The sequence below is a fragment of the Dermacentor albipictus genome, chromosome 4 (assembly GCF_038994185.2).
Source record: "Dermacentor albipictus isolate Rhodes 1998 colony chromosome 4, USDA_Dalb.pri_finalv2, whole genome shotgun sequence".
Lineage (NCBI taxonomy): Eukaryota > Metazoa > Arthropoda > Arachnida > Ixodida > Ixodidae > Dermacentor > Dermacentor albipictus.
The window spans coordinates 19,812,536-19,839,479 of NC_091824.1; the positions used below are offsets into that span (position 1 = coordinate 19,812,536).

The window sequence follows — 26,944 nt, forward strand, 5'->3', positions numbered from 1 at the left end:
GGAACACCACATCAGTTTAGACTGACATTAGTTCATTTGGGAACCTTTCGCACTTATTGTAATAAGCCTAGCTAAAGAAAGGGCAGCGAACTCTCTTATCTCGTATTCCGCACCCAGAATAGCGATGCCGATTACATCAGTGTGACGACTTGAATTTCATTGTATTTTCGCCTATTGGAACCGCTTTTATTTAACGGAACTTTCCAGAAGTACTAGGGTTAAGCCTTTGCTTTCTACATTCTTTCTTTGTTGGAAATCCTTTGGCTGGCTTCCGGCAGGCGCTCTCGAAATCTGCGATGTCCCGGAGACTCGGTGCGGGAAACTCAAGGTGGCCAGTCGCCGCCGTCTGCTGTTCTCGCGGTCATTCTGGCTTTTTGAAGTTTATTTTAGCTTAAAGCGCATGCATCGTACACTTAGACATCTCCCGAGACCCAATATTATTGTTTCAAGGCCTCAAACGAAAAATAACCACATATACATGTTACATAATAAGCTAGTAGAAATATTGACAGCGATTAACAAGACGAACAAATATCAAAATCTACCCTAGATTTTGGTTAACACGTGATACATAGAGCTTCCTTAGACAAGTGCAATGAAGGAAAATATCTCACATTAGAATCGACGTCATCTTAACTTTTCCCAGGTAAATTGCCAATAATGTGCGCGTAATTTTGGTAGCAGGAAACGGTGGCGAGCTCGTTCATCTATTTCTCGGATGCTGACGCAGTCTCATTGTAGACAATTGAAACTTCCTACGAATGAGCTAAAATATGAACAAGGTTATATACGTCGTTAATTAGATCACAGATCTTCAGTTTGTCGCGTGCTTTAAATGTGTCCGCTGCATTTGTAGCATGCGGAGAGTGCCTTCGCACTCTCCGCATGCACTTCGTATAATAAGCTGCTTCACGGCGATACTGGAACGGTGGTCCATAAGTGTAGTACGTAATACTTTGGTTGAGTTGAGAATGCAGACAGTTGTAATAGCCGTCTCTCCTTGGTACCTTCGTCACATGCGACCTTCCCCTTTCTGCGAAATTCCTAGTTTGCTCGTAATAGGAAGAGCCAAACTTCTTAAAGATAACAGCATGTTTCTTTTCTTTTTCTTTTAGGCAACGCATTAATAGCGGTGACAGACATCGGTAAACGTGTGACAGTCACTGATAGTAACTGATGCTTGCAAACAAAACTTATTTACTTGCCGTCCCGTGCAGGCATGCGCACTGAGCAGGAATTGTGAAACTGCAGTGTTAGCTTCCAGGTATCCCCAATCTTGCGGATAGGTGCGTCCCAGTTAACACTGCGAAAAAAAAAAAAAACTCTTTCGCGCAGTGCACGGTGAAGGTACACGTGGAACGCTGACGCATTGGTCCAACGCAGTGATGGCGCGTTGCGCTGCGATTCCCGTGTTGAAACCGACTGTCCAGTGCTCTGTCCGGAGTGGAGTGATGACACGTGTCAGTAGTCATGCATAGCGCTTGCCTCCTTTTGTCGCACCCCGTGGGCATGTTGCACCCGTTGTCTGAATAAACTTGCAATCGAAATTTTGTTGTGGCAGAGTCCGGAACCTCCACTACGGCGTCATTCATTGCCCGTGGAACGTTCCATGCCAATCGGTCAATTAGGCGGACAACGCGTGCCTATTATTCAGAAGCATGCTGCACCGGCCTGATACACCGCAGAGAGAGTAATTTTTCTTTTTTAAACGAGGTGCACATGTCGGCATGAAGCGCCCAACCGCCAATCGCAATTCGTTAGGAATGGTCGCCCGGGCGAGTGAACGACGAGGAGGAGGAGGGTAGTCGCCCACTCTCTTGCGCACCTCCCCCCCCCCCCCCCTCCTGCTCACTGCTGGGCAGCAGTCGCGGAAGTAAAGCAGCCGACGCTAATTTTGCGTGGTGTTTCCCGCCTGCTCGTAACCTATTCGCTGTTCTCGCAAGAACGAAACTTTGGGGGTGTTCGTGACACACAAACACTCCCGCGGTTACGCCACTGAGTGTGTCGGGGCTGAATGTTCGCCTTTTACGCTCTCTCTCTCTCTCTTTCTTTCTTTATCTCCTTGCACGCGCTCTTTTAATGCGTCAGCACAGGACAAACCACTTGGCGGGTCCATAAAATCGAGGTGTCGATGCGTTTCGAGCAGCGGGTGTGGATTGCAGGCGAGGGAGGATGAGGTCAGAGTGAAAAGGTGGTGAATTCTGTGCGGGAACATCATAGTATACGGGTCTGGAAGGATTTAACAACCCCATGGCAATGGGGAAATATATATATATATATATATATATATATATATATATATATATATATATATATATATATACATAAACGAGAAGAAAGGGGGTTAACCGAGGGACCCGATAATTATTAGTCATATAATGAGAAGCCAACAAACACTGACACCAAGTACAACATAGGGGAAATTGCATGTGCTTAATAAATGAAATAAAGTAATGATAAATTAATGGAAATTAAAGTGGATGAAAAAACAACTTGCCGCAGGTGGGAACCGAACCCACAACCTTCGCATGTCACGTGCGATGCTCTACCAATTGAGCTACCGCGGCGGCGTTTCCCCATCCACTTTCTTGGGTATTTATGTGTACTAGTAGAACCCTGGGAGTGTTAGCCAGGGCCCCCACTCACAGACCTTGGCGGCGGACGTGGAACGTCTTTTTTGCCGCAGGCGTCACGAGAACGTGATCTTTTCTGGTGAAGGCAACTGGTCAATAAACCCACATATGCTACCTGAAGGCATCAATGTTGCCGGATTCGAGACCCTCGTTATGTGATAAACGAGAAGAAAGGGGGTTAACCGAGGGACCCGATAATTATTAGTCATATAATGAGAAGCCAACAAACACTGACACCAAGTACAACATAGGGGAAATTGCATGTGCTTAATAAATGAAATAAAGTAATGATAAATTAATGGAAATTAAAGTGGATGAAAAAACAACTCCGGCAACATTGATGCCTTCATGTAGCATATGTGGGTTTATTGACCAGTTGCCTTCACCCGAAAAGATCACGTTGTCGTGACGCCTGCGGCAAAAAAGACGTTCCACGTCCGCCGCCAAGGTCTGTGAGTGGGGGCGCTGGCTAGCACTCCCAGGGTTTCTACTAGTACACATAAATACCCAAGAAAGTGGATGGGGAAACGCCGCCGCGGTAGCTCAATTGGTAGAGCATCGCACGCGACATGCGAAGGTTGTGGGTTCGGTTCCCACCTGCGGCAAGTTGTTTTTTCATCCACTTTAATTTCCATTAATTTATCATTACTTTATTTCATTTATTAAGCACATGCAATTTCCCCTATGTTGTACTTGGTGTCAGTGTTTGTTGGCTTCTCATTATGCATATATACATATATATATATATAATCATTGTGTCACACGAGCACGCGACCCCTCGTCAGGTGTGCAGCTCGATCAGCAGCAGCTTGCCAGCAGGATGAAACCGCCGCTTTCTCATCGTCGCACCTCGGTGTCGCCGCAGTGGCCGGCTCTTGCCTCGTTGTCGTGCCACTCGCTTTTCTCCTTTTCTGTGGCATTCCTTGCGGTCGTCACATCCACGCTGACGCAGTGCGCATGCTCCCCGCTGTGCGCGGCTGTGGCGTGCGGCGCTGTCGCTTTTCGATCTCGCTCGCCCCCTCTGCCACTGCGGCCTTGCGAGGCCTTGGCACGGCGCGATTACGCGCGATGATGGCGTGCGTTCAACGCCTTCGTAGTCGATCGAAGCTCGCGTCCGCGCGCCTTGAACTGTCAGCGCGCGCACTGAACTGTCAAGGCTACGGCGATGCCCTGCACCGCAGAGAGTAAGGTCGGCGCGGGAGGAGGAGAGAGCGGCGCGACGCGGAAAGAGCTCACTGTTTTTCGTGCAGGCGCGCCTCTGCACTCGTGAACGGAGGGCTGCGGTCGGCAGCTGCTGGTCTGTGGGGACCCTATGGCTGCGGTCACCCGACGACCTCACTGGCCATTTCTGCATTTGCCTTCCACCGGTTAAGCAATCGCGCTTGAGACACGGTGCACACTGGAGCGAAATGCCAACGCATTTTCTCTTCGGAAAGAAAAGGGGGAGAAAGAAATGCAATACGTCCCCGCGTTTCCATTGTGCATTGCGGCGGGGGCTAGCGTTAACGAATCAGTAAAGGAAGCCGGCTGCGTCGACCGCATTCTTTAACGTGCACCTAAGTATAAAAGTAAGCCCGTTTCAACTCCACCAAAATGCGGCCCCATGCAGCCGGGAATCGAACCGGCGACATCTAGACCGGAAGCAAACGCCGTATCCGACTGAGATGTGTACACCGCGGCCGGTTGCGCATTCGTCGTGGCTGCAGTCAACGTTCAAGTGAGACACGAAGGCGCCGTATCCTTACTGCGGCAGGTTGCTTTTGGAATGTTGAGCGGCGAGCGGCCAAGTGATGGCATGCTGACCGCTGTAACGTTCTCGTTGCGGGCCTGCGCCCCGTGATCGCTTCGCTGCGTTTGGAATCGGCGCCCGCAGCGGACGACGTCGCGGTGCTCGGCGCAACTCGGTCATTTCGCGAGCATAGTTGCCACAACTGTTTATCCTTACGTGCTGCACTCGGAAACGGTCGTCGACAATTTGACTCCCGAGATTTTCACTCGCCTCGCAACCCGCGTGATGGATTATGGAAATCAAATGAACAGCTGGCTCCGTTGCGGAGATGATTGACGAGCGCGCTCCGAATCTCCGCTCTCTCTCTCTCTCTCTCTGTGTGTATGAGGACCGTAAAACGCCATCAACGCGACAACGTACTGCCAACGTGGAGAAGAAAAAAAAAAAGGGATCTCGGCGAACCAGAGAGTGCACAAAAAGCATCGCACAAGGCGTCATTCGGACGTAACGGCGTGTCGTGCGGCTGTTACTTATAAAGCTGCCAAGCTTGCGAGGACTTCACTGGTGCGTCTGCTCGGGTATGCCGCATGTGCAGTGACGATGAACGAGGATCTCCTTCCAGAAGACGCTTTCGAATCTCAGTTATCACGCTCTGCTGTGCCGCTGCGTCTGCAACGGTAGCGTCGGGATGAGGGGGTTCCTCTGCTTCGGATAGCCCCCCCCGCGCAAAGTTTCGGCTCGTCGTGCCGATCTCGGAAACCGGTCGTCTGTCCGCGCAGCTTGGCTTTCTCGCGCCGCCAGTGCCGCCTCTCGGTTCTGAATGACCGCGCACGCGCGCGCCAGACAGACAGGCTGTAATGACACGCGTTTGCGCAAACCTTGGCCGTTGTGCGGGGAGAGGCCCTCCCTTGGCGAGCGCTGCCTAGCGTTTTACGCCTCGACGTGCTTTGCCTTTCGCGAGGGGCGAGAATTGGAGCAGTTCGGTGCGAGGGGGGGGGGGCAACAATGCAAGTTCTGCTCCAACGGCGCTGCGTCGATGAAGAAAATGAGGGAGTGGGACGACGACGTGTCCGCATGGTTGCGTGTGTGCCGGCCTGACTGGCGTGCTCCGATCGGCGGGCCATTTCGCCGGCGCGCTACGGCGGCCATGGACAAAGGCGCTCGCTCGAGCACCGCCCGCTCTGCACGTGCCCGAGGTGCCTGGGCGCCTTCTTCCCTCGCTGCGCTCGACACGTGGAGAGGAACAGCGAGACTTTGGGCTTTCTCTAGATGTAGTGAAAGGATTTTTGCGCTTACCGCTGCTTGGTTCTTGCTGTTTTCGCTATTTTCTTGCTATGCTCCGGAGCGGTCGATGTAGCACTTGGCAGTGTAACCTGCCTGATTTTTTCTTCTAATTGGGCTTTAGTTTACGTCGTCGGATGCACACCTGAGCGAGTGATCGAAACTAATCTCGGAAGGCCATGCTTTTCCGTATTGCAGGCAACAGAGGTGACATAATCGCCACGTTCACTTTCTGCGAGCGGCACAGATTAAGTTTTTTTCTTGAGAAACCAGACAAGTAACAGTGCAGAGAGAGAGAGAGAGGGTGAAATGCTGATTGGCTACTCTGCACAGGGATATGGGGTAAGGGTAGAAAAGGTGATAAAACACAACAGGACACATCAGTTCCCTTACTTATCAGTTTCTTTGCTTTTAAAAAGCGCACTAGCTGTCTTAAAGCAGTTCGGGCTGATGTCGGCTGCGACCAGGGTCCAAGAATTCTAGTTCCCATAAGGCGGTGGTTGTGGTGCTGAGGAAATTTTTTTGTTTCTCTATCAAGCGTTCGGTTGAACGATCCGAACCATAAAATGCGATTTTTTTTCGAGTAATTAGAGCAAGAAGCACAACATTGGTAATTACAAAATATGAGCAAGGCAGATCCGTGCCAACGACAGGAAAATTATGTGTAACAGCATATGTTGTCAGTTAAGTAATTAGAGGAATGTGATCAGCAATTTTGAAGTTGTGATAACGGCAGCAGAGCCGCCCTGTGGTAACACGCAATTCTCTGCCCAGATCAATTTAAATTGGGGATCGCTTGGCGTCGTACAGCTGCCGCTGAAGGTGGCCTTGCGACCATCCGCTCACGTCCTCTCTGCGCTTTGAGACCTCTGAGGCATTTAATTTAATTGATGAGCGGGGTTTTATGTCCCCAAAGCAGTCGGTGACCTTCCTGGCCGTTCTCCCGTGCTCGTTGCTGGCATTAAAGACCCAGAGCGGCACACCTCGCAAATGTGGAGCACATTTATTTATTACTGCGGAAGCATTATGCGGCTCATGAAGCGGGAAATCCGGTGGCGTGGCCGGAGATGACAACACAGAGTCCCGCGGTCGCAAAGACGCGCTCTCGCCACTTGCTCGTCGTCGTCGTTGTCGTCGTGCCAGCGACTGCCCCTCGCCCTGCGCTGACGGCACCGTCAGGCGGCGCGGTGATATCGCCGAGCTACGTCGTGCGCCTCGATGGACGAACCTTCGACTTCTCAGTCGCTTCGGACGCCCACGCAAGTAAGCGAACGAGGCCGAGACACGTGATGCGATAAATGATGCGAGGCAACGTGAACACAACTCCATTGCGTGTCGCAAAATGAGCTGTCGTCGGGAAGACGTCGCAGTGCTTTGCATTCAACCACGCGGGGATGCCTAAGTGCCCTTGACCTTTTTTTTTCTCAACATTGATGTCTTCAGTCAAATTATTGGGGTTTCCTACTTTCCACTTCGTAACAGAAACAGGTAGAAAATTTGCCAAGTCGGTCAAAAACAAAAGCATCGACATGGAGTCGTTTTTTGAGCTATAATCACTTCCTCTGCGCGGGCGTAGTTCAGTGCTCTCTTTGCACCCTCTGCACTCATTTCAGCGCCGAAAAAGGACAAATTGTCGTCGTCAGTTGATCTTGAGCATAGCGCTGTTCTATCTGCAAGGACATTGCAGAAGCACGGCGGATAGAAACGCGCGCTATAATTTTGCGCCAGAAATACCACCTGATCCGCTCCCTTCGGCTGCGCTGTCCTTTTCGCCCCATGCAAGATCACTTCTCCGTCGGGACACAGGCGCCATGAATCCCTTCGTGTAATCTCTTCCCCGTAATGGTTTGCAGGGGGAAGGGAGTTACACAGGCTGGAGTAGCCCTTACACCTTTTGTCACGTGAGCCTGCGTTCAACACCCGACGTGTGTCCAGTAAGTGTGCTCCGGCTTCTGCAGCGGTCACCACCTGTTTCTGGCTCCGCCCAGCAGCGAGCGCTACTCGAGAGATCGTAAGAGCTGCCAAGCTACGAACGGATCAGGGCAGTTATATGCTCTGGCTCGTGGACGATAACTTCGCCAAGCTACCGCTACATTTTTCTGCATAAGAAAGCGTGTGCCTCGGAGCTTTTATTATTTTATTTATTATTTATTTTATTCTGAACTTTTAAATAAACATCTATGCCGCACGGCAATCTCATTTTTTCACACTTTTAACTCATTTAACACACTCATTTTATCCTATAGGGAGCCGCTTGCAGACACGTCCTTAGGGCTCAAGCCCTAAGGACGTGTCTCGGTCTTCCGAGGTGTGCGTCTACAGCGGCAACGATTGTCATAGCTCGATATCACCCAATATCAACGTGCTTGGTAACCGACGCTCTCAGAGCGCATATTCGCCACGTTGCCCGACTACCTTCTCACCATCTTGCCGCTGTAGCCGCAGAAAGGCCGCACGCAACTATCAGTCGTATAATTGTTGCCAATCGTACCTCATTGCCATCGAACTACATGCCTGCAGCAAGACCATCCTCACCTTTATGGTGCCTGCACAGACCTGAAATACACCTCACCATCCCAGGAATCACGAAGAGGGCTAACATGCCGTCGTTTGCCCTGAAGCAGGCCACATTAGCACTTTTACATGAGGTCCACAGTGGCCGCGTACACGTTTACATCGATGGCTCAGTCACATCTGCAAGTTCAGCTGCTGCTGTAGTGATACCAACAAGATCCGTCAAAATACAGCTAAAAACGTCACATGTATAATCAATGACAGCTGCTGAACTGGTAGCCTTGCGTGCGGCTTTTCATTTCATTCAGGAGAAACCACCCCATGCATGGTCAGTCTTCTGTGACTATAAGGCAGCCCTACAGAGTGTACTCTCAGCACTGCTGATCACATAAACACCTCGTCGCAGAGATCAGAGAAGTACACCATCGCATAGTTGACGAAGGACGCGATATCATATCAGTGGTTGCCTAGTCACTGTGGCATGCATGGCAATGATCGAGCAGCGCAGCTGCCCGATCTGCCCATGACGGCGTCAACTGCGTTGCCGTTCCTCTTTCGAGAGCCGACGCAGCGAAAAAACTTGCCGTATTTGCACACGACCTGACATTAGCTCAGTGGAATTCATCCGATTTCACAAGTGCACACCTTCATACCCTGGACCCTAATTTACAACTCCGTATTCTGCCCGAGCTTCCATGACGCGACTGCCCCCTTCTAGTTCGTCTATGGCTTGGAGTAGCATTTTCAAATGCGTACTCCTTTCTTATCGGAATGTCCAACAGCCCACTTTGTGACATCTCCGGGTGCAATGAAACAATCGGGCACCTTCTTTGTCAGTGCTCTCGTTTCAACCAGCAAAGAGCAGTCCTCTCAGCCACCCTAGACATACTGGACAAGCGTCTAATGACAGAAGACAATATCTTTGGAAACTGGCCTACGCGAACACCAGCGCGATCGGCTATAAAGGCGCTCCTGCGGTATTTAAAAGACACTGGACTTTCTGACAGATTGTGACTTCACTGTGAGACGCAGGATTGTACGGTGACACTGCATAACACTAAGAACGCCTTTGCGGGCTGCGTGACAGTGCCCACAGAAACAGTTTATGTGTACGTGCGTGTGTGTGTAGTTTTTATTATTTTTTATATTTCTTTAAATCCTTCTCTCCCTCACCTATCGCATCCCCTTGCCCCTCCCCAGTACAGGGTAGCCAACCGGAGATAATCTCTGGTTAACCTTCCTGTCTTTCCTTTGCCTCTCTCTCTCTCTCTCTCTCTCCAATTCCCCGAGCTATATAAACGAATGTCGCGTCAAGGAACAGAGGTCTGGACGAAATAAACTTTGCGTTATGTTTCACTAACAAAACTGAAAGCCACAGAAGCGGAAACCTCGTCGAAAGTGGCACATTGTATGTTTTGTTTTAGTGAAGTTCCTTGTTCAATGTATTTTCTGCATGTAGGTGTGTTCGTGAGACGATGAGGAGATGCATCGAGTGCAAAGCTGTATTGCGTGTTTATATATATATATATATATATATATATATATATATATATATATATATATATATATATGCCTCACCGGCCACCTTGCACGCCGCGAAAATTCGCTAATATTCAACATTGGAAGGAGGGACGCACGGCTGGCGGTATAGGGCGTGGCATAGAGGGATGAATGAGGTGCGAAAGGCAGGGAGGTTAGCCGGAAGACCGAGTTTGCTACCCTGCACTAGGGAACGGTAGACGGAAAGAGTGCGTGGTAAAGTCTGGCGAAGAAGTTGTCTACGCGCATATCATCACGTTCGTGCCACCTAGCGTCGTCCGATTGGGCGATTCGATCCCATACTGCGCTGCGCGCGCGAGTAGTCCAGTGGCGGGCTATAATGTGACAGGGTGCACCGAGTTCGTTTCTTGGATAACGATTGCTCGCAAGCCGGATTTCAATTTCACATACCTCGATATATGCAACGAGTGTTCATTTTCCCGCTGAGCACCTTTACTAATTAAAAAAATATTTAATACCAGGTATCTGTTTTAGCCACCACGACTTCTTTGGTATGTTCCCTGTGGCTCGAGTGGGTAATCAACCTGTCAAGTGTGAGAGACACTCAGGCGTACGTTTCCATCACAAGATGATTTACCTCGTCCCAAAAAAGGCTGTTACGATAAGCCTGGACATCGGCCTGTCTATTGTGAGAAGCGTCCAAGCGGGCGTCCCCATGTCGACAAAATTGCCCTCTTCTCCGAAACAGCATCATCCGTTTTATTCCCTGAGCAGACACAAAGGGAAGGACGAAGGGAAGAAAATCCGAAGGGCAGAAGCTCGTCGACGACAGAACCTGACGAAAGCAGTAATACTTCCACGGGCTGCCCAAGAAGACGCCGACGACCACAAGACGGCAAAGGGTTATTTAAGTCCGTCCTGGCCCCCGTGTTAATCAGAACCGCTCGAGACTCGGATAAGAGTCACAAGCATCTACCAATAAAGTGAATACAATATTCTCTGCCTTTTTTTTTTTCATCATCACGATGCCCGGTTTAGTCGTCGTTTCCCGATTCTCGCGGTGCAGACCCACCTCACCAGGTCGAGATCGTATCAGTACTTGCAACGTCTTGGAAACACCATTGCAGAGTTCTTGCATGGAGCCGAGCGACAGTGAAGAAAAAAAAAAGCACCGAGGAAATTAAGTTTTCTTACTAAACATTGTTATTGAACTGGTACAATTCCGCGTAAGGGTTAAATTGCCGACGTACTTCATATTTCATAGTATATAGAAAAAGGAAAGTGAAAGAAGCTGCAAGTTGCCGCCGGTAGGTGGCGCCGCAGCCCGCAAATCTTGGCTGAAATAATCTCGCGGGTGGCGGCAATGGAAAAGAGACCTGCCATGAGTAACTACTTAAGAGGAAAAAAACGAAATCAGGAAAGAAACCATTTATGATAATTCAAAGGGCAGCTCATTACTTTTCGAAGCGAGATCGGGATGCTTTAGAACACGCACCTATAAAGCGCGAGATATACGAAGGAAGAAGAAGCATGTGCTTAGCTAGGGAAACGACGGAGCATGTTTTATTAGAATGTGAAGACGTCTACGCAGCGGTCGATTTAGGCACCACTGGCCTCCTTGAAGCCCTTGGGTTCGGCGGGAGCAGTGGTAAAGCAAACATGTCCATAATAGGCATTAGTAAGAGGCGATTGGAGGATTGGTGGAAGAAAAGTAGGGAAACGACAAAAGACGGAGACGTACAAAAGCACAGTTTGCGATAGGGGGTCAGAAAATTTGGGCGTCGTAGCTCATAGTGTTCTTTTTTTTTTTCATTGTTTAACCTAGGTAGGACATTAGGCAGTATAATAGCAAGAACTTGGTGGCGCAACCCACCGCCCCGTTCCAAAGGGGACGCTCATAACATCCATCCATCCATCCTTGGTCACGGGCGCAGCCGCGTCGACGACGGAATCGTGCCTTTAATTGCGCAACTGGCTTTGCGATGAACAGCTGTGCCTGGTCCCCGCCGGCTGCCGCGCCCTTCTGTGGGATGTCGCCACGCGCTCGCCCTCTACTTTTCGTGTCGAGCGTATATGGATCGGTAACGCGCATGACTTGGGCCGCTGCGTAAAGCTCTCTCTATACGTTGGCTGTGACCGGAGTTGCTCTGTTTCGGTTGCAACGCCCCGCGGTTCTTACGAACGCCATCCTCTCTCCGCTCTTCTCCCTGGCAACTGGTCGGTGGGTTGGCGAGTTAATGATTAAGTCGCTAATGTCCCACAGTGAAAGACGCCGTAGTGACGGGCTCCGAAATAGTTAGACGCACACGACACACGAGTTTTTCTTTTTTGCATTGCGAACCCATCGGAATTCCACCGACAGGAACCGCGCACCCGGCAGTACAACGCCACAACCACTGCGGCGGGCCAATGACTAAGCGATGATGTGCAAGCAGTAAACGTTTTAACAACAACCACGAGCGCACGCATGCGTCAGCAAGCTCAACTCTGCACTGTGTTGACCGGCGTCTTTGAACTAACGCGACGTCGCGAGCTTTTATTTGCCTTCCATCAGAGTCAGAGCTAGCGAGGTGACCTCTGCGAGACACCTTCTATAATATACCGGAGGTGCATCATAGGGAGTGCTTAACACGAGCGAGCCCAATTTGTGCTCGCTGGGCAACGAAAAGGGCGTCGTTGTGCCGTTCTCGCGTTTCTTTCGAGCGCGGCGCCACACGGCTGGTGCCGTGCCGTTCCACGTTTTCCGCACGTGCGTCTTGCCGAGCCCGTTGACGTCGCCGAGCCGCGTGCAAGCGCATCACGCTTCGCCACATCGGCGGCAGTAAAGCCCGAGCAGCAGCACGCAAGCGCCCGGCCGCCAGTCGTGCGCTCTTGGTCGGCAGCCCGAGGCTGATGACGCACGCCCGCCAAGGAGTGATGGCAATTGCCGCAGCGCAACTGGCGGCTGCGTCGTCTGCTGCTGCACGCCAGCTCGTGCAGAAGGGAACGCGAAGCCGCCTGCACGCCATCGCGCGCGCGCACACTTTGCTTTCTTCTTTTTTTCTTGCCTCTGCGAGAAGCGTGCGTGCTCGCGCGCGTGCTCAGCGCCGGCAGCAGCAGCTATGGCAGCAGCAGCGAGTCAGAAATAGCGAAGAGACAAAGAAAGCGACGGCGGCGAGGCGCGAGGAAACGAAATAGAACTGGACCGCTTCCATCTTTTCTCCCACTCGCCGCTTTCTCTCTCGCCTGTCTTTGATCCCAACCACGGACGGCATCCTACCCGCCCCCTCGTACACACACACTACTGCTGTTTGCGTCTTCGCAGCGGTTCCTGTGCACGTGATTGCGCGGAAAATGAGCTGCCGAATCGGCGGCCGCGCGGAGATCCGTTCGGGCTAAACGTTCTCGCACCGTCTGAAGCGATTGCACCCCCCCCCCCGCCTTTTTTTTTTTATTACGTTATCCCTGGTCCTTTCTTTCAACTTCCTGCCGACCGCCGGTTTCTGAATCCGAGGCCGTTTCTTGCTGTTCGTCCCGTGGTTTTCCGTAGCACCGGTGGCACTGTCTCCGCATTCGCTTCCACCGTTTCGGTATCAGCGAACTGTGCAACCTTTAGGGCGCACGAAAAAAACAAAACAATAATGTCGCTAGCGTGGGTGGAATGACGCGCGCAAGCGAGGAGACTGAGGCGAGGAAAAAAAAATACAAAGAAGGTAAAGCTCCGGTCAAGGAAGGCAGCTCGGACGATAAAATGCCGAAAGAGGAGGCTGGAAAGCGAGCGATGCGGAGCTGTTCCTCGCGCGCTTCCTTTGGGGGATGATCGCCCTTCGCGGCCACGTCCAAGGGCGGTCGTCGGTTGGGCAGCGCCGGGCCGATCGGAACTGCGACGACGGGGGGAAGGGAACCTGCCGTCGCCGTCCCGCTGATGATGATGATGGCGACGAGCGGCGGGGCCATGCTTCCACAGAGAAACGAAAAAAAAAATGTAAAAGAAACCGCGGGTGCCAGCAAGTCCCTGACTCTTTGGAGCGGGGAGGGAGGCTGTTTAGAATTGTTCTACTCTGCCTACTTTCTCTCACTTCGGCTTCGCCATGTCTTCGGTCGGCTAGCATTTTTTTCTTTTCTCTGTCGGGTCCCCTCTCTTTAGCAAGAGACTCGCTGCTCCTCAAGCACGTTCGTCGGTCTCCGCTAGCCGCCTTACTTTTTTTTTTTCCTCGCCTCTCACGCGTTCTTGTTTTCGCCCAATTTTTTTCCTTCCCCACTGGTCCTGTCCACCTCCGAAGCGCGCTTCGTTTTGTTTTTTCGCCGATGGACGGTCGCCTCCTCTTATTTCTTCTTTCCGATACGTGGCGCGGTGGTGGCTCTTTCTTGGCCCCTTCTTGTTTTTATTTCTCCGCATCGGTTCCCCACGGTCTTCTTTTGCACGTCCCTCTTCTGGCAGCGGTGTTTTTATTAGCTGCGCTTCTTTTTGCGCCTCTCCGGAGCCGAGAGCAGCTCGCGTTGGGTCCTCCCGTTCTTTTTTCTCTCGGCTCTTTTTCTTTCCTTCTCTTTTCGGGGGTCTTCACGCGCCAGTGTACGTGCGTGTGCGCGCGCGCGCGCTGTTATTGCGTGCGTGCTTCTTTTCGGATTTCGTTCGAAGCCGCGCTGTGTGAGCGCTCGGCGTTCCTTCGCCGCCGGTGGATTCCCTCGGTTTTTTTTTTCTTTTTTATCGCACGTTTCTGCTGCTGCTGCTGCGGCAGCTCGCGCGCGCGCTCTCGCGTTCTCTCTGGCTGTCGTCCGCGTCTCTCTTCTTGCCTCACATTTTCTCTCTCCCACTTTTTTCTTTCTTTTTATCTCCACCGCCGGGCTCTCTGTTTTTAGTCGCCATACTCGTTTCTCTGCGTAGCTTTTTTTTTTCTCTTACCCTGTCGCTCGGAGGAAAAAAAAGAAAAAAAAAGCCAGCTATAGCGGCGAGTGCCCGCTAACGCTTCTATAGCTCGCGCCGCGCGCTGGCTCGGCGTGCTGCGGCAGCAGCAGCAGCTTTTCTTTTTTTTCTTTCTTCGTCTCTCTTTCGCGCCGCGTGCTTTTATCTTTCTTTCTCTTCGCTTTCTCTCCCGTGCCAGTCGGCGGGCGTGCGTGCTGCTGCGCGTGTTGTGCGAGCTGCGTCGCTCGTTCTGCCGCACGCAGTAGTTAGGAGGACGTGGCAAGCACTCGCAAGCGCGTTCCTCCCGTCTCGGCGCCTCGCGGCAGCAGCAGCAAACCGTCGCCGCTGCTGGCCGAGCCGGGAGTCGACCGGTGCACCGTGTCGTGTTGTGTGCGCTCGACGCCGGCTCCCTCGGCCGCTGTGGCCGCCGCGTCTTGTGCCTCGCCGCCGACGACGACGCGATCGGTTCGAGCCGGCGCTTGTGTTGTAGTACGCCGTGCATGTGGGCGAAGAGAAGCGGTGCCCCGTTTCCAGTCGCCGCCGGACCGACTTCCCACCGATGTCGTCGGAATGCGACGGCGAGGTAAGCGCTCCGTGACTTTCACCATTCGTGAAAAAAAAAAAAAATGCGCGTTTCGTCGCGACTAACTTTTAAAAAGTCACTTTTGCGCTAGCGTAAGAAAAAAAGAAAAGAAAATCCGTGCGCGCGCGAGCAAACTTTCTCCCGCGCGGATATCCGAGGACGCGCGACGGTAGCGACCCGACCCGTCTGAATGGGAAACTAGGCGTGGGAATACGAAAGTAGGGGGCGCGCCGCCGAATGTGGACCGAGATTGAAGAAGGGCGCCGGCTCTGCGTGAAAAGCAAAAACGGGGGGGAAGAAATAAGGGTTGCGCTTTCGCCCGTCTCTGTTTGCTGTTTCGCCCCTTTCAAGGCGAACGGGAAAAGTAAACGCAAGGTTGGGAAAGGGAGCCGCTTTGAATGTGGCGACACGTAAACGTATTTTATCGCTCCCCAGCGCGGGCGCGCGGTTTTGAGGGCGTTTTATTTTTCTCTATTGACTCTCCTCGTCGTTACGGGCCCGTTTTTTTTTTTTTTTTGCCGCGAGACATCTCGGGCGGCTTATGAATTTGTTGACGGCGCTATAAATCGCTCGCGGTAGCAGCTCCTCCGCGCGTGGAAATTGGCCGCCTTTAGTAGTGGGCGTGGCCAGGCGCGATGTTTGCGGTAATGAATATGTAGCCGCGCACAGTCGGCGCTTTCGGCAGTTGCGTCAAGCGTGATTTGTCGCTCCTGATTGTGCGAATTTTTTTTTTCTTTTCTTCGCGTAGCTGCGAAGGCGCGATCGTACGAAAAAGGGCCAATGCAGAAGACGAGGAACTGCGCTGAAACCGCTACTGCTTTAACGCTTTACGCGAGTTCGCTCGTTTCGGCATCGCAGTTTGACCGCTGTTTATGCCTCATTTTATTGCTGCTTCCGTTTCTTTAGAAAGGCGGTGTGGTTGTGTTTTCGCACGTATTTTCGGTAAACAAGTGCAAGTAAGGTCTATAGACTGGGATTACTTCTGTTAGCGAGTGTGTTCTACAGCAGGAAGCGCACGTGACGGCCGTTCCCTTACTTCCGTGTTTGTTTCCGCCTAAACATTTTCCATACATCCCCTATTCGCTGAAAACTCGAGATGTGTTGGCAAATAATGCTTATGTAGTGCCACAAAGGCCGCGGCGAAAAAAGCTTGACAAGAATGGAGAGAACGCGCACTAGCTCGCCGTGACTGTCACGCGTTTTGATGGCATCTGCCGGTAAACGTACATATAACACAAGGATGGACTACAGTACACTCTGAAAGAGCGAAAATGCGGAACTTATCAAGTTTCAAGAGAGGTGACAACTGGGCTAGTCGGTGCACCTCAACGTATTACAACAGACGCAAACTACACGATACAGGGAAAGAGACGGCAACCCTCCGTGGTTGCTCAGTGGCTATGGTGTTGGGCTGCTGAGCACGAGGTCGCGGGATCGAATCCCGGCCATGGCGGCCGCATTTCGATGGGGGCGAAATGCGAAAACACCCGTGTGCTTAGATTTAGGTGCACGTTAAAGAACCCCAGGTGGTCAAAATTTCCGGAGTCCTCCACTACGGCGTGCCTCAAAGTGGTTTTGGCACGTAAAACCCCAAATATTATTATTATTAAAGAGACGGCATACAGGTCAGCGCTCGTCCTGTCAAATCCCTTTTCTGTTTGCACAGTTTTTTTTTTTGGTAATCGCGTTTCCAGAACTTTCACCCAGGCAGGCGCAAGGGCCAGAATACTTGGATTGTGTGAGCTCGAGAAAGTGTTGTTCTCGGAACCTCACTGCATTTCATCTCGCGTCGACCACAAATTCGAGTTCGACGTCCCAAGTTGCCGTACGCACCGTGTTAAGAACGGCCAGCTGCAGTGCAAGTTTTGCCAACCAGTTGCGACTGTGGAAGCAACATCTCGGGAACATCGCCGCCAACCTCTAGCCACAGCGTGACTAAATCGACTTTGTGTCGGGGAACAATACGGGCATCCCCCACTCTCCGTCGCTTTTAGCTAGGATGCGTTCGATGCAGCAGGCTTTGTGCTGAAACCGCCGCCAACCTCTAGCCTCATCGCCGTTGTGACGGAATGAGTTCGGCGGGCCAACTATTGTTCCCAAACTCCCCAACGCGGACCTGATCTGCTACGGGTGCGCGAGTTGCCGCGGGAACGCCGTCTAGGCTGCTTCCCACGCACCGACCAAGACGCAAGACAACGCGCTACTCGGAACGGCTCCGAGTTCTATGAAATTCGTGTGGTGTCGGCTTCGGACCGTAAACACGTGTGTGTGCGCGCGTGTGTGTGTGTAAACCGTGCCACGGAGAGGCGGCTAGTTTGCGATGACTAAACGAACGTTCGCATCACCCTGTATCGGAAGAGGACCGAATGTTTAAAAACCGCTGTTGTGCGGCTGCTCAGGTCACTCTCTCTCAAGCAGTCATGTTAGACTGATATAAATACTGTACATAAACCCATATTCCTCGTTCTCGATGGGAAGCAGTCCTTCCCTTCATCAAGGTTCTCAGCGTGGATAAGTTGGACGACGGCATGGGCCAGCTACCTCCTAATTCATGCCCGACCCCAATCCTGACAACCGTCGCTGTAGAACCCCGTCGCGCCAAGGACCGCGTCGATCTCTGTGGTCAGCAATCCTGCCCCGCTATCGGTGATGGAAGTGCGGCGCGACAAACTGCGCCGCGAAGGGATGAATCCCGCTACACGCTGCGCAGAATTGTCGTTTACGGCAGGTAAGCCCGCGCCAGGCCTGAGCCAACCCGCACCTGCTCCGAATTGGAAATGCATATTCTGCGCGCGCATCGAGCCACCCCTCTTCGCGACTCACTCTCGCAAGCTTTCGATCACAACGACGGCATGCGGACCGTTTTATTCAGGGCGCCGCCGGATGGATGGGTGGAAGGTAGGAGCGTCCCCTTTGGAGCGGGCTGATGGCAGTGCCACCATGCTCAGCCGCCATTTTGCGATCGCAGCGCCGTCTATCCTGCGGCACCATGCTGGTATGTGGCATCGCGCTGGAGGGTGCACGGCGAACGTGCTGTTGACGACGAGTGGAAAGTTTTCGAGCTTTCCCGAAAGTGCCAACAAGCTGTTTGGATTGGGAGGCTTCTCAGCGTGTCGTCACTAAGCTTTTAGCTTCGACGCAATGTCAAACGGCGACGGGCCTAGGCGCGCTGCCGCAGCTCTGCCCGCGATAGGAATACGGGGTGAGTCATGTCTCAACATTGTCGATGCGTAACGTGTAATGCAACTTGTTGTTACTGTACGTATAGCCTTGAACTTTATTAATGTATTACTCGATCAGGCGACAACAGTCAGGTGTCTCCGTGTGTCATGCGATGTGCCGCACCAGCGTACAGTCGCGGTCAAAAATACGCGGCCCACGGCTCCAGTCGGCGGAGCGGCCGCGAGCCGCACCGCGGCGCTCGCGTCGGCGCTGCGAGAGTTTGCGCTCTGACGACAGGTATCTCCCTCGCTCTCGGGCGGATACGTAACACGGTTGATAAAGTTCAAGTGCATCGTTCAGCTGTTTCGAGATAGCGAGGGAGATACCTGTCGTCAGAGCGCAAACTCTCGCAGCGCCGACGCGAGCGCCGCGGTGCGGCTCGCGGCCGCTCCGCCGACTGGAGCCGTGGGCCGCGTATTTTTGACCGCGACTGTACATCCCAATGCAGGTAACTGCGTAGCTCGGAGGAAACACGTTTTGCCAGCTTTTGTGCTCCTAAAATTTTCGCGGTCTGATTTTCTAAACATTGTTTATCTGGCACTCGGGCATCAAGCTTTACAAAATAAAGAACTGTAAGATAACTCGATCGAAAGGGCTGTTAACATGAATAAAATGGGCTGATAGTAGCCGCGAATGTGCCACGACCAACCAGACGCACGCGACGCGTTGAGAGATTATGCGCACTCTTGGGTCTCGAATGGTGCCTGTGCGTGCAAGGCCACCTCGTCTGCTCGAGGCAGCTGAAAAAGAACTGCTATTCTTTACAACGGAAACGTTTTTTCTCTGCGGTATAACAGAGCGCGCGATGAGCGGCGCCGACAGCTTGTCGGCGAGATTCGGAAGCACGGGAGAGCCCATGTGAACTAGGGCGGGCCGGCACACGGTAGGCGTGGCTTTGGGGACAGAATGGAAAAGAACACACCTTATTTCTTAGTCGGCATGTACTGTTTTCATAATACGACCTCGGTCAACTTCCACCAGAACTTTGGTTTCCAAGCATGCTATTCTTGAAACTCGTTTGAACAGAATAAGTTCTGTGTGCGTGCACGAAGTAACAGTTAGCTTCATCTATTCGCTGTACACTGTAAACGAAAATAAACCCAGCTGAGAGTTTTTAAGAGGTGATGTGCCCTAAAACCTCCCCTCCTCAAATATTTACTCCGATGTATGGGAGCAAAACAGCGCCATTCCCTCGTTTCACTCCGCTGGCTAGCTGCCGGAGTATTAAGGCGACATGACGCGATTTTACTCCGCTTAAAAATTTTGTTCTCCCGTGAAACTCCGACAGGGAGTTTTGAAAAACTCCCCTCCGCCGATACAGGTTAGTCACGTGGCGCTTCCCATGAGGCTGTGCGCCCCGCCAGCGACCGGGCGCGTTCGGCGGAGCGGGCAGTGCTCATGGCTGACGGTTTGTTTACGTCTGTGAAGTGTCGTTCCGTGACAGCGTTTCGTCAATTTGTTTCCCGTATCTCCTTCCAGAAAGTGTTATAGGCATGCCTGAAGCTCACTGTATCTCAGCTTCAAGTACATTAGCTGTGATCACTTTGCTGACAACGACGATTGCAAGAACCACGTTTTCAAGTGCGGAAAAAGGCTTAGGTATACCTCGAAGCTGCTCACTGGCTCGTGATGTCGGCTCACGTTCTGGCTGTGTTTCCGTGCTGCGTCACCCTGTCTTGTGTTCTTCAGTACGTGAAATGCCACTTCTATGTCCTTTTGAGTACATGCTGACAACGTCCGGTGTAATGTTTGTAAGGACCGCGTAGCAATGGCAACAGCAGCCACTGTTCGAGCGACGACATCCGTGCTAGTCGCGCATGAATGGCGTAACCCAAGTTCGTTGCGGTGCTGTGTTGCCAGTGAGAAAGACCGGAGTGCAAGCAACTGTTTTTATTTATCTGTGAACGGATATCCTCGCCCGAAGAAAAACGGTAGGACATAAGTATATATGTGTGCTTAAAATAAAGCTTCTTATTGAGCGATGTGAATCGAATTGTTATCGCGCATATAGGTTTTGGTCACGTCGTTGCTTCCGATATTGCATTAACATTACGCTCTACCCGAGACACTGATTTAGACGCAGGCCTGCTGGCTACGAGTTTAGGGGTTCACTCGACAGATCAGCGATGTAGCTCCTTTTCGCAACCGAGACAGATTGTTTGTACTCAGAGCAAGTAGTGCGGTGTATAAAATGTATGTCTGCGCATTTTTCGGTGTTACGTCGGCTGCTGCGGGTCATGCTCACACGTAATAATTTCTTGCTACGCTACCACTATATCGAAAAAATGTAATTTTGCTATGCAGCACATGCACTTACATTTTTCTAGCTTACTGTAACTAACGCACTACTTTTTGGCCGCGAACGCCGACAGTGTGCGAAGTCGCTTCAGCGCTCACAGAATGGCATGATAATTTTGAAAAATAACGCCATTAACTTTTTTCTCTCACTATTTTGAATTAACAGTTTTGTGTTGATTAAGGTATTCTGTTAGTTTCAAAGAGGCAGATCTCGTATGAACGAGCATGTGAGTCGTAATGCTGAAAACAGCACAGCTGCTCCCTTGGCGATTTCGAGGCACACAGTATCGTGGCTATATATACTGGCACCGTTGCATCTTGAGTATCGCGTGTACGTGGGATGTCTTTCAAATTTCTGCATTGGGCGTTTCTGGAATGTTTATGTATGTCATGATATATGTGCTTTCATTGACTTGTTTCATCGAATTTGACGCGGTCTCGTGTGCATATTTCGAAATTTGACCAGCAGCCTCTGCATGTAAACATGTTCGCGCAAACTGACGCGATGCCTCTTTTTTACTCCCGTTGCACCTCGAAAAAACTCCGTGAATTGCAAAGCAAAAAATAAAAAAAGACAGAAAAAAACCTCCCATAATTCCACGCGAAAATTCCGCTCGTGCGGAGTGAAAATTCTACTCCGATCATACGGAGCATAATAAACTCCGAACCGGGGGGTCGCTAGAGGACAAGCAGTATACTCCCACCTCGGAGTTATTTCCGTTTACAGTGTAGTTGACTGACTCGAATACGCACCTTTCTTTTATATCCCTGTTTGATAACGGCTGCCCAGATCGTCGCCGGGCGCTCTCTGGGAACAACTTGCAAACACACACGCAATGGCATCGAGTCCTTTCTGTTTATGCTGGCAATGCAAAGCAGATGCTTTTCTGCTATCGCAGCGACGGTGTCCACGAAGTCGCCGCGGCTGAAGATGCACTTCACGCTTGCTTCCAAAAGTTATTTTCGCAGCCGAATACAGCAGAGCGGTAGCCCGTCGGCCTTGAGTCCTCTTACATCGCAGAAATCCCAGACAGAACACGTTAGAATCGCCCTAACTGGAAATTAAACCGCTACCTTTGCGAGCTGCCGCTGGGAGAAAACGGAATCCGCACATACCAGTGCGAGGGGGAGAGCGGCGCGCTCGTTCGAGGCTACGTTCCTCCTCGCCGATAAAACGGTCTATAGACCTAACCATGTTTGGAAACGGCAGGCGCAGTCGGTGTATTTTTTAGTATTCCAGGCCCTACACTCTTAAGCAAAATTACACCATTTCGTTACACAATAATCATCTGTCTTATCCGCATTTCCTTTCTTTAACGCTACGAGCTCGGTACTTCCCAGTAACGAACCGCATGCGCGTTATGAGCATGACATAGCATTCCCAACAGGAAAGTAGCGGGCGCGGCGTTTTCAAATAAGCAAACGCAAGCACGGCAGCTAGATGACGATTATTGTTGTGTGGCAGATATACACCCCGAAGGGTGCACCTTTGTCTACACTCTTAAGCAAAATTGCACCCTTTTGCCACACAACAATAATCGTCATTTGTCTTGTCCGCATTTCCTTTCTTTAACGCTGCGAGCCCGGTACTTTCCAGTAACAAACGGCATGCGCGTTATCAGCAGTACATCGCATTCCCGGCACGAATGTGGCGGACGCGGCGTTTTCAAGAAAGGAAACGCGAGAGAGATGACGATTAAAGGGTGCAAAGTTTTCCTAGAGAGCACGCTTCATCATCATCATCATCATCATCCTGGTTACGCCCTGTGCAGGGCAAAGGCCTCTCCCATACTTCTCCAACTACCCCGGTCATGTACTAATTGTGGCCATGTTGTCCCTGCAAACTTCTTAATCTCATCCGCCCACCTAACTTTCTGCCGGCCCCTGCTACGCTTTCCTTCACTTGGAATCCAGTCCGTAACCCTTAATGACCATCGGTTATCTTCCCTCCTCATTACATGTCCTGCCCATGCCCATTTCCTTTTCTTGATTTCAACTAAGATGTCATTAACTCGCGTTTGTTCCCTCACCCAATCTGCTCTTTTCTTATCCCTTAACGTTACACCTATCATTATTCTTTCCATAGCTGGTTGTGTCGTCCTCAATTTAAGTAGAACCCTTTTCGTAAGCCTTCAGGTTTCTGCCCCGTACGTGAGTACTGGTAAGACACTGCTGTTATACACTTTTCTCTTGAGAGATAATGGCAACCTGCTGTTCATGATCTGAGAATGCCTGCCAAACGCACCCCATCCCATTCTTATTTGTTTCATGATCCGGATCCGCAGTCACAACCTGTCCTAAGTAGATGTATTCCCTTACCACTTCGAGTGCCTCGCTACCTATCGTAAACTGCTGTTCTCTTCCGAGACTGTAAGACATTACTTTAGTTTTCTGCAGATTAATTTTTAAACCCACTCTTCTGCTTTGCCTCTCTAGGTCAGTGAGCATGCATTGCAGTTGGTCCCCTGAATTCTAAGCAAGGCAATATCATCAGCGAATCGCAAGTTACTAAGGTATTCTCCATTAACTCTTATCCCTAATTCTTCCCAATCCAGGTCTCTGAATACCTCCTGTAAACACGCTGTGAATAGCATTGGAGAGATCGTATCTCCCTGCCTGACGCCTTTCTTTATTGGGATTTTGTTGCTTTCTTTATGGAGGACTACGGTGGCTGTGGAGCCGCTATATATATCTTTCAGTATTTTACATATGGCTCATCTACACCCTGATTCCGTAATGCCTCCATGACTGCTGAGGTTTCGACTGAATCAAACGCTTTTTCGTAATCAATGAAAACTATACGTAAGGGTTGGTTATATTCCGCACATTTCTCTATTACCTGATTGATAGTGTGAATATGGTCTATTGTTGAGTAGCTTTTACGGAATCCTGCCTGGCCCTTTGGTTGGCAGAAGTCTAAGGTGTTCCTGATTCTATTTGTAATTACCGTAGTAAATAACGGAGAACTATTCAAAGCTTTGGGTTTTAAAGACTGTGAAAGTAAAATAGACTTTGAACAAGTCGAAATAACTAAACGTAGGCTATCTGATTGGTGGATAATATCAACGCAAAAGTAAAGGAGTAAATACATAGGTATGGATGCATATAGTGCGAAGCAACTGACCGCCGCCGCGGTCAGTTGCTTCGCAGCTGCTGGGGACTGAGGGCCGGGGTTTTATTGTTGTAGTAATATAGGAGGTTGTGCCCAAGTACTGCACCAGGGTGGCCAATCCTGCTCTGGGGAGGGAGTGCGTTAGCGATTCTGGTCACCGGGATCAGGCCACACTCCAGGCCTGTATATGCAATTTTATCAAGACGCGGATTTTTTTTTTTTTTCAATCCGGTGGAAATTGCGCGGCACCGGGAATCGAACCATGGTCCTCTCGCACGCGAGGGGGATGTTGCACCTCTACGCCACCGCTGCGCCCTTACTCTTCACTCTTAAAACGGCTGCACCCTTTGGGGTGTATATTTGTCCCACAACAATAATCGTCATCTGCCTTGCTTGCGTTTCCTTTCCTGAAAACTCGGCGCTCGCTACTTTCCTATCGAGAATGCTGCGTCACACTGATAACGCGCATGCCGTTCGTGACTGGGAAGTACCGGGCTCGCAGCGTTAAAGAAAGGAAACGCGGGCAAGACAGATGACAATTATTGTTGTGGGACAAGATAAGCCCCAAAGGGTGTAAATTTTTCTAAGAGTGTTAGACAAAGGTACACCCTTTAGGGTGTATATTTGCCGCACGACAATTGTAATCTCTCTTGCGTTTCCTCTCTTGAAAACACTGCGCTCGTATACGTTCCTGTCGAGAATGCTGTGTCATACTGATAACGCGCAAGCCGTTCGTGACTGGGAAGTGCCGGGCTCGCTGGGTTAAAGAAAGGAAATGCGGACAAGACAGATCACGGTTATTGTTGTGGGACAAGATAAGCCCCAAAGGGTGTAATTTTGCTTGAGGAAGCTTTAGCTCGGGTGCTCCTATCTAAATCCATTTAAAAGGAGAATTCCTTTTTCTCGGCAACCACTGCACCAAGTTTCATGAGGTTTGTGGCATTTAAAAGAAAAACTTAAAATCTAGTGACTGTTGGTTTTGAATTTTTGATTTAGATCCTCAAATTTTTATTGAATATTGGCTAAAATTGAAAATATTCAGAAAACGAGACTATCAAGTTTACAACTGCGTAACTCAGCAAGCAAAATTGATATCACAATTCTGTGAAATGCATCTGATAGTACATCTAAAGCGGACAAAATTGATGTGTTTCACATGAATCTAGAAAAATGCAGTAATATGTAAATACGGCTTTTGCAGAACCCTTGTACACAACGTAACAAATTCAGGTAAGATCTAAATTGACATACCGAATTTGTCCACTTTAAATGATCTAATGGATGCCGTTTACAGAACCGCGATATCTTTTCTTGATGCCGAGTAAGTAATTTATAAACGTCGTACGTCTATTTTCTTTTCGATCTTTCGAATTCTTGAAAATAGTTTTCACAAAATTCAAGCCTTAAATCGAAATTCCACTTCGAACAGCCACTAGGATTTACGTTTCTTTTTCAAATACAACAAATTTCATCAAAAGCGATCCAGGGGTTATTTCAGAAAAGCGTTTCTGCGTTTTACATGTATTTGAATAGGCCGCGTCGGAGTTGGGCCCGAGGTAAAGCTTCCTTTTAAGAGTTTATGTCGCCATCGCGTAAGTTCCGCCCACATTCGGCGCCCCGCCGCTTGTGCTTTTCTTTTTTCAGAGTAGGGGGGGGGGGGAGTTGCCGAAGCCACGATTTGATTATGAGGTTATGAGGCACGCGGTAGTGTTGAACTCCATATTAATTTTGACGTGCACCCGATTCGCGTTCTTGCATTATTTCGCCCCCATTGAAATGCGGCCGACGGTGAGGACCTTGCTGACCGCCGAAATCAAGGCCGAAATAGTGACGACCGACGGCGGCTGCGATGCTGGCCGCAGCTCGTCGTAGTGCGCTCATTTTCGAGAACACGATTATTAACGTGCACTTAAATGAACCAGTTTTCTCGTGCTTGTCGGTACGAATGGCAAACGAAACGTGGTACTTGCAGGCCATCCGAGCCGCCTCGCTGATCGGTGTCCGCGAGACGAAATGCCGTCGGATGGGGGCTGGCGATCACGATGCAGTTACGGTTTAGCACTACAGGTGCTGCTTTACGAAACACTCGCACGTTTGAGATAATGTTGTCCCGTTAGGTACTGCTTCCCGTGAAGAACGAACTGCAACACGTTTCTACGTCGCCGCGAGACAGAAGGCGATCGCCGACGGGCTGGGCGACGTGCACGGCCCAACGCGTTTGAGGCGCAAATGAACGCTAGACTTCAGGCGTTCGAACAGCAATTCACAGCCGCTCTCGACGCAGCCCTCGGCAAAATCTCATGCCTTATAGCGGCACATACCTCAAAATCTACTCCTGCTACCCGACGGAGAGGCACAGTTAAGCGCCTTGCCGGTCAAAATATTAAGGAGAGCAGAACCAAAATTCCGCACGAGGAGGAGGATCTTCCTCCGGCAGGACCGATTCCGTCAGTTATCCTGTCTACCGGGGCCCCCGGCTCAGAACAGGCCCCGCACCTGACCAATTTAAATTCCAGCACTCAACATGGCGGGACACCCTAAATCCCTCCGAGTGTCACAACGCAACTCGAATACTGCTGAAATTCTGCAGTGGAATTGTCGAGGCTTCAAGGCGCGCACCAAGCGAGCTGACCTTAGACTCTTCATTACAACCCTCCCTCAACTTCCTGCTGTAGTAGCCCTCCAAGAGCCGGGAGAGGGCGTCACTTTCACGAACTACATAAGCTATCAGCAGGACGCACAGAGCTGTATCTGTGTCCATAAAAATTATACGGCCTCTCCAGTGGACCTGGACTGTAATGTAGCTTTTTCGTATGCGATGGTCACCCTTCTTCCGCTTCAAAAAAACAATCCCCCGCTTCACATTCTAAATGTGTATAGCTCACCAAAACTACCAAACGTCACTTTTGCTGATCTCTTCAGCAGGGCACTAAAGGTGGCAAATAGGGAACCCCTCATAATTGTTGGGGACTTCAACGCCCCCAGTCGATTATGGGGCTACCACCGCGAAGAGAAACGCGGACGCAAGCTGGCGGAGCTTGCGTCTACGCTGGGCCTCACTCTTCACACGGACCCTGCCAAACCCACTCGGATTGGGAACTCCGTGACTCGGGATACCTGCCCGGACCTAACATTTACTAAAAACATAAGATACGCAGATTGGCACAATACCGAGGAAACCCTCGGTAGC

The 26,944-nt window shown here is 50.7% G+C and overlaps 1 protein-coding gene and 1 non-coding gene across 7 annotated transcripts in view; one reads left to right on the forward strand and one right to left on the reverse strand.

Annotated features, from left to right (window-relative positions):
- LOC135915126 (B-cell lymphoma/leukemia 11B-like) overlaps window positions 1-26,944 on the forward strand; it is a 190,347-nt gene that overhangs the window by 105,373 nt on the left and 58,030 nt on the right. The window contains exon 1 of one of the 6 annotated variants that reach the window (XM_065448118.2): window positions 14,730-15,122. The exons of 4 other annotated variants lie outside the window; for them this stretch is intronic. The gene's annotated coding sequence lies outside the window, so the exon portion shown is untranslated. Of the gene's footprint in view, window positions 1-14,729; window positions 15,123-18,130; window positions 18,325-26,944 lie in introns of those variants that run through there. One more of the 6 variants, XM_065448119.2, reaches the window with a different exon arrangement.
- On the reverse strand, window positions 2,495-2,567 carry TRNAS-UGA (transfer RNA serine (anticodon UGA)). The gene has a single exon. It is a non-coding gene; the product is annotated as a tRNA-Ser (tRNA).